Source organism: Myotis davidii, unplaced genomic scaffold, assembly GCF_000327345.1.
Source record: "Myotis davidii unplaced genomic scaffold, ASM32734v1 scaffold657, whole genome shotgun sequence".
In the NCBI taxonomy this organism is placed as follows: Eukaryota; Metazoa; Chordata; class Mammalia; order Chiroptera; family Vespertilionidae; genus Myotis; species Myotis davidii.
This window is the reverse complement of record NW_006287917.1, coordinates 170,545-179,453: the sequence shown is the minus strand read 5'-3', so window position 1 is coordinate 179,453 and position 8,909 is coordinate 170,545.

Genomic DNA, 8,909 nt, shown 5'->3' with positions numbered 1-8,909 from the left:
TGTATATATATATAAAGAAGTAATATGCAAATGAGGTCAGGACTCTGTAATGGTCATGACCAGCTCAGGAGGAGGGGCCGGGCACAGCCCGGATCCTGAGAGAGCAACACGTAGGTGCAGCCCAGAGCCTGAGAGATCAACATAGAGGGGCGCCTGCTCTGAGCATCTGTGGCACAGCTGGGGGCAGGCCCCTAGCGAGTGCACGCACACACACGCACACACACACACAAATACACAGGACGCCTGCTCTGAGCCTCCAAGGCACGGCCAGCGGCAGGGCCCAGGGGATGGACACACACACACACACACACACACACACACACGGCGCCTGCTCCAAGCCTCCGCGGCGTGGCTGGGTTCAGGTACCCAGCGGACACACACACACACACACACACACACACACACGGCGCCTGCTCCAAGCCTCCGCAGCCAAACTGTGGCTTAGGCCCACACCCTACGGGTAGTGGGCCAAGACGTCAGTAGGACATCCCCTGAGGTCTCCCAGACAGTGAGAAGGGGCAGGCTGGGCCGAGGGACCCCCACCCCCAGTGCATGAATTTTGTGCACCGCGCCTCTAGTATATATTATAATGTTAGGAGCTGTTAACATGCATATTGAATTAAAAAGACAGGAGCAGATTAAGTTGTCAAGGTAGAAACTATAAAAAGGAAAGAGAGAAGAGAGGAGGAAAAGGGAACAGGGAAAAAGCCCAGGACAAAAGCCCTGGAGCTATTCAGTATATGGCACGCAAAAGAGGAAGAAAAAGCAAGGAAACTGAGGAGTAATTAGAGAAGTAGCAGAGGTTGGTGGGAGTAGAGGTGGGAGAGAAGCACTTATTGTCAAGAAGCCAAGGTAGGAGGGTATATGTTCAAGTACATGGAGAGCAATTGAAAAGTCAAACAAAGTGAGGACTAAGAGCATCTGCTGGCATAACTGACACAGGGGTCATTGGAGAGCTTAGCAGAAGTAGTTTTCACTGAGTGATAGAAATCAGAAGTGAATGGACTGAGAAATTAATAGGAAATAAGAAATGAAAGTGGACATTTTTAAAAGATGTTTCACTGTCCTAACTGGTTTGGCTCAGTGGATAGAGTGTCGGCCTGCAGACTGAAAGGTCCCAGGTTCGATCCCGGTCAAGGGCATGTACCTTGGTTGCGGGCACATCCCCAGTAGCAGGTGTGCAGGAGGCAGCTGATCGATGTTTCTCTCTCATCAATGTCTCTAACTCTCTATCTCTCTCCCTTCCTCTCTGTAAAAAATCAATAATATATATATATTTTTTAAAAAAGATGTTTCACTATAAAGGGGTGAATATAATTGGATAGTATCTGACAAGAGAAAGTCCAGGGATACTTTCTTTTTTAATGATGGGAGAATGTGTTTAAATGATGCTATTAAGGATCCAATAGAAAAGTAAATAATACCAATAATGATAATATATAAATGGACTAGCTGATAGGAAATTTGCCTAAAAACGTAGAAGAGAATGAGATCCATAACAGGGAAAGTTTAATTGGAGGAAGGGCATATCCTTTAACAGAATGGAAGGAGAAAAAGATGCTGGGAATGCAGGAAGATTTATACGTTTGGAAACAGGAAGTTGAAATTGTCCCATTATGAGGGTTCCCACTTTGTCCCGCAAAATAGAAAAAGTTTCACCTGATGAAATTGCTGGAAGCGAGGCAAGAGATTAAAAGTTTAACAAAAATGGAGAAAGCTTAAAAGAGTGGTTTTAGAAATTAGAAAAGGTAGCTAATTACAGAAACACAGGAATACTGCCAGGCCCTATTGAGATACTTAAAACGGGCAGTCACAAATCATAGAGGAAGCTCTCTGCTTTGTTGTGCAGTGTTATTTAAGTGAATTTTAGGAGGATGCAGCCAGAAACCCAGGGAGAGAGTTGTATTTACTCAAGAGTGATGCTTTGCTGGGCACAGATGCAAGGGGGCATAGAGATGAAAAAGGTGCTAGAAACCGTGGACTACATAATGTATGCAGATATCTAAGAGGGGAAGAAGAGGATGGTGGTGGATAAAGAGAAAATAGCTGGTACAGTAACTGGATGCCATTGAATTCTGGATGGCAAAATTATTATTAATGTAAATAATTCAAAAGCTGATCTCCAAAACAATGGCGATTGTGGTCGGAGAATTACAAAATTAGAGCTTTTTTAATTGGGCCAATTTTGAGTAGTTTAAATGCCCCGTTTGTGGCCAATGTAGGGGTTACTGGAAATGAAAGTGAGAAGGATGTCACTGGATATGAGAAGGGTAATCTGTCTCTACACTTGCCTCAGCCTCTCCTATTCTCAAATAAAAGACTAACAAAAATTTAGAGAGTTTATTTTGAATGAATGGCAACACATGCTGCACAGAGTGACTATTCATCTTCGGTTAGCACTGGCCAAGGAGGAAACATGAAACTATGAGGATCATCAACAGTTGTCCAGGGGCCTAGCTGGTGTGTTGGCCATTGGTTGAGCAGCGACCTATGAACCAGGAGGTCATGATTCAATTCCTGGTCAGGGCACATGCCCAAGTTGCAGGTTTGATCCCCAGTAGGCAGGTGTGCAGGAGGCAGCCAATCAATGATTCTCTCTCATCATTATGTTTCTATTTCTCTCCCTCTCCCTTCTTCTCTGAAATCAATAAAAATATGTTAAAGAAAAACAAAAACAAAAACAATCAGTTGTCTCTAGGGGAATACTTTCTAAAGGAGGTGACACCTGAGCTGAGTCTTACAGGATAAGTACTAGTCAGCACAATAAAAGGAGGAGGCATAAAGACAAGTTTCAGATAAGAGAGCAAGCATGTAAGAAATATTTAAATCTAGTGTATATTCATAAACTATGTCTTTCGTTCAAGGAAATCTCAGTGTGTAAGCCACTTTAAGGAATACAAAGATGTCTCAGAACAGTTCTCAAATGAGGAATATTTTCTTAAATATATCTTTATTGATTTTAGAGAGGGAGGGAGGGAGAGAGATAGAGAGAGAGAGAGAGAGAGAGAGAGAGAGAGAGAGAGAAAGAAAGAAAGACATTAACAATGAGAATCACTGATTGGCTGCCTCCTGCATAACCCATACTGGAGATCAAGCCTGCAACCCAGACATGTGCCCCAACTGGGAATCGAACTGTGACCTTCTGGCTCATAAGTCGCCGGTCAATCACTGAGCCATGCTGGCTGAGCTCAAATGAGAAATCCTATATAATATCCTATATAATAAAAGCCTAATATGCAAATTGTCCCCTTGGGTGGTTGTTCAACTGGGAGTTTGACCATTCGACCAGGCGACCAGGAGTTCAACCGCTCGCTATGACATGCGCTGACCACCAGGGGGTGGCACGGAACATGGTGGCATCAGCATCACTGAGCCATGCTGGCTGAGCTCAAATGAGAAATCCTATATAATATCCTATATAATAAAAGCCTAATATGCAAATTGTCCCCTTGGGTGGTTGTTCAACTGGGAGTTTGACCATTCGACCAGGCGACCAGGAGTTCAACCGCTCGCTATGACATGCGCTGACCACCAGGGGGTGGCATGGAACATAGTGGCATCAGTGACATGCTGCAACCTCTCGCCAGCTACCTGGGGGCAGGGGTGACGGGGACAAAGGTGTGGTGAGAATGTGGGGTGTCTGCCGAACTCGCTCTCACCTCCCCCTGTTACCCTCTCCCGAAACACCAGGGCTCCAGTGCTGGGAAGTCCCTGTGCTCAGGTGCCAGGCAACTGCAAGGAGCCTGCCCTGCACCCACGTGGCCTCTTCTGGGTGAGCCGGGCCACAGCCATTGGAAACTCAGGGGCCAGTTGGGCTCCCCATGGGTTCACCCATGAACTGGTCTGCAAGGCTGGCCAGGAGAGAGTGTGCTGCCCACCTGGCTTCCCTGCAGTGCTGCTGGGTGGCCCAGAGGCCCATGCTGCACTTCGGCCTGCAGTATCCGGCCGCACTCACTGCATCTCTGTGTGGGGACTCAGGCACTGTGACTCAGGAGGAGGGTGTGCATGAGAGCCCTGGGGCCCAGGTGTTGCCCAGGGTCCAGAGGTCAGCTGGGACCTGCCCTTCCATGCCAGATGATCATGCTTCGATTGCCGGCCTGACCTAGGGACCGTACCCGTGTACAATTTCGTGCACCGGGCCCCTAGTATTTAGTGCTGCTGGGTGGCCCAGAGGCCCATGCTGCACTTCGGCCTGCAGTATCCGGCCGCACTCACTGCATCTCTGTGTGGGGACTCGGGCACTGTAACTCAGGAGGAGGGTGTGCATGGGAGCCCTGGGGCCCAGGTGTTGCCCAGGGTCCAGAGGTCAGCTGGGACCTGCCCTTCCATGCCAGGTGATCATGCTTCAATTGCCGGACTGACCTAGGGACTGTACCTGTGTACAATTTCGTGCACCGGGCTTCTAGTATTTAATATGATGTCTTGCTGCTACCTAGATTGATAACTTCCTAGATTTAAACTTAAGGATAGGGATCAGGACTAATTTAAACATCTCTGTTCACTTAATAATTTGGTGTATAGTAGGTATTCATTACATAATTGTTGAATAAATGAAAAAATATATTCAATTCCTAGTCTACGTCCAAGCATAAATTAGATTTATGGTTCTTTTAAAAGAATGCTACATTTTGAACTAATGCAGAAATAGATTTATTACTTTAAGCCATGGTCATACAATATTTGAGCACCTCTAATTTCAGAGAATTTGCTGTATTTTAAGGACAATTGGTTTTTAGACAGTTCCAGATATTAGAAAGATCTTCCTGATACTGTGTCAAAATCCCCTGACTTTAATTACCACCTTAATTTTCTCTTCTTACCTCTGAATTCTAAAGCAATAGAGATTATGATTAATTCTTCTTTGACATGGCAACAGCTTGAACACATCAAAGTAGCTATATCACATATCACCTTTCCTTCAAGCCCCACCTTGCTTTCAAATCAAATCTCTTTTCCCCAGGCTAAAAACAGAAATTCCTTCTTTCTTTCCTCAGTAACTCTTTTCTAGCTGTAACTCATCTTTTAAGTCTCAGATTAAAGATGTGTGTCTGTGTATGTGTGTGTGTGTGTGTATGAAGGATTATCTCACTTTAGAATGTCTCTTATGTAATATTCTGCTTTAATGGACTTACTTTCATTTACTCTTCTCTATTTTCTGCAGTATCCAACTCAGTATTTTGCACACAGTAAATACTACCTAACTCATAGTTGAGTTCAAGAGAAGTAAACTTCTACAGGAAATTATTTTCCTCAAAAAATATCAGTACTGGGACTTTAAAAACAAAAAGGATTTCTTAGAAAAGTCAGTTTAATTCAAAGGTCGAAGAATCTAAACAAATTGGAAATAAAATCCAAATAGTTAAGCATTCTTTCTCAGTTAACCCAATTTAAACCTTGTGTCTGTCAGTTTATATAGAGGAAGATTTATTTTTTTGCTAAACACTCATTCATTTAGAATACATACAATCAGGAAGATCAAATAAACATGCTTTTAATAATGGTATAATGCAGTAACTATTGGTATACAAATTAACCTTCCCCTGATCCCCAGGATACCCTTGGATCTAAGAATCTTTTTTAAAATATGCTTTTATTGATTTCTGAGAGGGAGAGAGAGAAAGAGATAGAAACATAAATAATGAGAGGGAATCATTGGCTGCCTCCTGCATGCCCCTACTGGGGATTTAGCTTGCAACCTGGACATGTGCCCTTTGATGGGAATCAAACCTGGAACCCTTCAGTCCGCAGGCCAACACTCTACCTACTGAGCCAAACCAGCTAGGACAGAATCTTACTAACATGCAGTTATATAAACCACTCAACTCCAAAGCTTTATTATGCAGAAGAACAAACTGAGGCTCTAAAGTGTCTTGCCCAAGGCCAATAGTTGGTATGTTGAACTACGGATGTGACATGTCCTGTGAGTGCTAGCTCTCTGAACAGTGCTGCTCTCTGGCTGGCCTGTGGGCAGATAGCCGGGTCACACATGTACTCTTTGTTCAGAGCTTGCCGATACACTTGATGGTAACTTTAAGCATTAGCACCATTTTTTATGAACTTTTTTCTTTAGATTATCTAAAACTATTTATATTGAGAAAATAACAAGAGTTACAAAAACAAAAAAACACTGTAATGTTTGTAATGTGCCCAGGACTGGGCCAGATTCCAACTGCTGAAATAAAACATAATCATGTAACAAATGACATGGCATAGATTCCCATATTCTCAGACTTGATCAGAGATTGCCCAAATAGGGGCATTTCTTCAGGAAGATTTATGAAGCTAAAGTCACAGAAAAAGGGCAGGAGAAAAGAAAACTAATAGCCACAATCTACCAGGCACCATGGAAGGCCTGTTATAGATGCTGTATTATATGATGCTCACACCATTCTTAAAGGTAGCTATTATTCACCCCATTTTACAGAGTGAAAAACTGAGGCTATAAAACATTAAGCCATTTGTCAAAGCAACAAAGTAATAGAGTTATTTAAACCCAAGGTTTTATGACTGCATAAGGTTTCCATTATATACACTGTCTCCCAGACAGGAAGAACCAACACAGAGGAAAATTAATGTCTTTTTAAATTATTATTCAGAAAGTGTAATTCGGATACAAATTCACATCATGATGTCATTCAGGACTTTATAAAAATATGACTCTTATACTGCTTTTATTTTTTGAAATGATGAATGCCATAATTCTTTTCCACAGAAAAATAAATAATAGAATCAGAAACAATAAGCAGAATATATTTGTAAAGAATAAATCATTCTGAGCAAACCTAATTACATTTTTTTTTCCCAACAGAATTACATGCCTGAAAGATAATGGAAGCACAAAAGACACAATATATCTTGATTACTAATGTAACTGATAGTGTCTCTTAGACATTAACCAGCACAATTAATTGGAAACAGTGTCATTCTGGAATGAGCTTTTACTTCATAGAAACAAAAGGGCAATCCCATAAACTGGCAGGGGCCTGTCTGGGCTGCCTGCCTTGCCCAGCCCCAACTGCCATTTGTAATGGTGCTTCTAGGGGCAGCAATTGTCTGGAATTACAAAGCGGACAAACCCTTCTGTCTAGGGCTGGGCTGCCTATCTAGGAAACCCACCTTGCACCAGATGGAGATAAAAGTGGGGGCCATGGAGAAGTTACAAACCAGAGAAATTAACAGCAATTGTAGAATGAATACATAATGATTCGGGGGGTGGGAGTGGGGGCTGGGATGTGCAAAACTACCCGAAGGAACCATCATGGCCTCAAAAACCTTGTTACTGGATTTAAACATAGCTAAATAAGCAATGCAGCAGTAGGAGTCGGCTCTCACAGCACAGCAAAAGGAACCACCGGGACAGAGAGTGAACCATTTTAGACCCAGTCATTCAGGGGTTGGAGGGAGAACTAAACCATGGGTGTGTCTGTGTCTCCCGATTTTAGCCAATTAAACACCTCTGATGTCACTCTGTATAAAGATGTACAATGTCGCCTCAAACTTCCCACCTCCTTTATGCCAGGCACTGCTAGGCCTCAAAAGTCAAAGAGATGACCTGGGGGTGGTTGGTAGTAGAAATGTGCACAACCTTTAATAATTAAGAAAATTAAAGCCCACAGAAGGGTAAATAAAGACGTCTTCCTGCATTCTTCCCCAAAGCCCGTGGCTCTAATGAAGAAAGTAGCTGTTGGTTTAATCAGAAGCCACTGTGCACTGCACCTGTTGGGCCTTCAGCCAGGAAAGAGATGGCCAATCTTGCCCTTGGTCTTACCCTAGGAGACACCCACATAGTCTAGATTGTACACAAACTGACAACTTGAGCTACTAATTAGGAAGAAGGAAAATAAAATTCCTCATAAGTCATGCAGAGCAAAGAAGCTTATGTTTGCTGTTTAGAGGTATAAAAATGTGCCAGGATATAGCTTCTAGCTGTCTATACTAAAGCTAGACAGACTCACCCTCGACAAAAATATAAAGTCCACAGAATATTCTTCCATATCCCTGGAATCCTGTTCTGCCTGACAATGAGTGTGATAGACTGAGACTACTACTGCTTCAGATCAATGGTTCTCAAAACTGGGCACATGGGAGAGTCCCCCAAAGTCACAGTGCTTCTTGCAAAACAACATGAAAGATTTTCTTTTAATTACTAGAAAACCATATGACTTGTACTGAATCAGATGCCATTTTATACTCGAGTATAGTGTTGATACATAATAGCAGGCACCAATGTAAAAGTCAGAGAAAATTAAAATAAAACAACCAAGAACTTTCTGTAAACTCAAAGTATTGATATCAATATGTGTTTTTTTTTTTCTGGAAAAGGGTTTTGTACATCTTAGCGGTAATATGCACCTAGCTTACATGCTTCTTATGCGTATTACTTGAAAAACACTGGCTTGGATCCAGAAAATGCTTAATTTGTGAAACTTCTACTCCAGGATTTAAACTTTGTTCATTTCTAAAACAAAGTAGAAAGCCATGGGCTCCCTTTGGGTGTGTAGTCCACTTTCTTCAGTATCTAAGGGCATAAATAAATAACACTGAATTTGTCCAACTTCTGAAACTGGAATAGCATCTCCCACTCCACTAAGAAAAACATCTAAAATCACTGCTCTGTATTTTTGCCAAATTGGATAATCCAATACTAAACGAAAAGTTGTGTGGTGTAGTAGAGAGAGCAATGGAAAAGAAAGTGAGAAGATCTGTCCTTAATGAATTGTATGACATGAAGTATTTCATTAAACTGCAAGACTTCAGTGCTCTCATTGACTAAGTAAGAAGACAAGAGGACTCAACAAGAAGACATCTAAGATACATCCTACTTTTTATAACTTCCTAATTTGTTATTCAAATAATTTTCCACTTAAAGATACACCTTTATTCATGATCTAAAAATTTACTAAAAGAAG